General features: G+C 45.2%; 1 long non-coding RNA gene across 1 annotated transcript; it reads right to left on the bottom strand.

The window, feature by feature from the left end:
- Positions 1-332: 332 nt before the first annotated feature.
- On the bottom strand, positions 333-970 carry LOC131401642 (uncharacterized). The gene is made up of 2 exons (XR_009217825.1): positions 848-970; positions 333-687 (listed from the first exon to the last, which is right to left on the bottom strand). It is a non-coding gene; the product is annotated as an uncharacterized LOC131401642 (long non-coding RNA).
- Positions 971-1,529: the final 559 nt, after the last annotated feature.

Raw genomic sequence — 1,529 nt, 5'->3', positions numbered from 1 at the left:
AGATCACGCCACACTGCCTCCCCCACAGAGAACAACTAGAAAATCTGTACATAACGCAACCAGGAGCCGCTTGACGGCACTGGGGAGTGAACAGCAGCAGACAGATTCCGGGGGAGTAGTTTGAAGTGAATTCCTGTGGCTTCCAGTCTGGGGCCATGTGCAGTCAGAGCAGGGCATGGGAGGCAGTGGCTCTGGGAAAACCACAGTCTTCACAGCCCAAGAACAAGAAAAATGAAACTGGGGGGCTGTGGTTGTTACCAAACCAAGTGGGCTTATTACCGAACCAAGTGGGCTGGCCTCCTGGTGAGTTAAATAAGACTATACCAATGGAAGTTGTCTCACAAAGTAAACTGTATTTGCAGCAAATAGGAGGCCGTGAGGAATCATTTCCAAAGTCATGGCGTCCCAGAACTAAGGGAAGCAGGAACTTTTATTTCAGTTGGGGAATAATATTCAAAAGGGAGAGGTGGGGGTATTCACTTGCACAGGCTCAGTTGGAGAACATGCTTCCACATAATGAGGCCTAAGCTCCTACTGGAGAGATCTTTGCATCAAAAATAAAGCAAAGGTCATGGGCATAGCTCTTGTGGTGAGGCTTGGTCAGTTTCAGGATGGCTGGTGGTTACATCTCCCTTGAGTGCCTCATTTGGTCAGTTTCAGGATGGCTGGTGGTTACATCTCCTTAACCTACAAAAGGAAAAGAAACAGCTTGGAATAACAGTTAATTGCTTCCAAACCCACCTTTGAGTTTCTCCAGGCACCTAGTCCCGGACATGGTCACTGAAGAGGGAGGGGGATTGCAGGAGGGGAAGAAATGTGCAGGGGAAACTTCAGACTCTGCCCTCACCTTTCTGACGGACTGAACCACGCATGCGCAAGCCACTCGCTAACAACAGAAGATCTGAACTGAGGCTGGAGCTGCAGCCAGGAGCCAGTTTGCGGTTCAAGACCAGCTGAGATCACTACCTGCTGAACCAAGAGACAGTCATTGGTGGAAAATAGCAGAATCCAGAATTTCCACCACACCACATTCATAATGTCCAGGACACAGTGCAAAATCACCCAACATCCAAAAATCAAGTAAATGGGACACATTATTAAGAGAAAAGAGGATCAACTGAGATAGATCCCAAGATGACCCAGGTGTTGGAACTGGCAGATAAGGATTTTTCTTCACGTGCCATAAAGCTCGGTTATTAGGTGCATAAACAGTCTGTATTATGTCTTCTTGATAATGGACCCTTTTGTATTTCACAACGACCTCCTTTATTCCCGGTCATATTCACTGTGCCTGAAATCTGCTCTATCTAGTATTAGTATAGCTTCTCCAGCTTTCTTTCAACTAGTGTTAGCATGGCATGTTTTTCCAATCTCTTTATTTTTAATTTATTTGTGTTTTTATATTTAAAGTGGGTTTGGGGTAGGCAGCATGTAGTTGAGTTTGCTTTCCTATTCAATCTGACAAATTATGCCTTTTAAATGGGGTTTTTAGACCACTGTCATCTAATGTTACTGCTGATAATAGTTAG

This window comes from Diceros bicornis, assembly GCF_020826845.1.
Source record: "Diceros bicornis minor isolate mBicDic1 chromosome 12 unlocalized genomic scaffold, mDicBic1.mat.cur SUPER_12_unloc_2, whole genome shotgun sequence".
In the NCBI taxonomy this organism is placed as follows: domain Eukaryota; kingdom Metazoa; phylum Chordata; class Mammalia; order Perissodactyla; family Rhinocerotidae; genus Diceros; species Diceros bicornis.
Note: the sequence above shows the minus strand (reverse complement) of the source record. Positions and strands in the feature narration are given on the sequence as shown.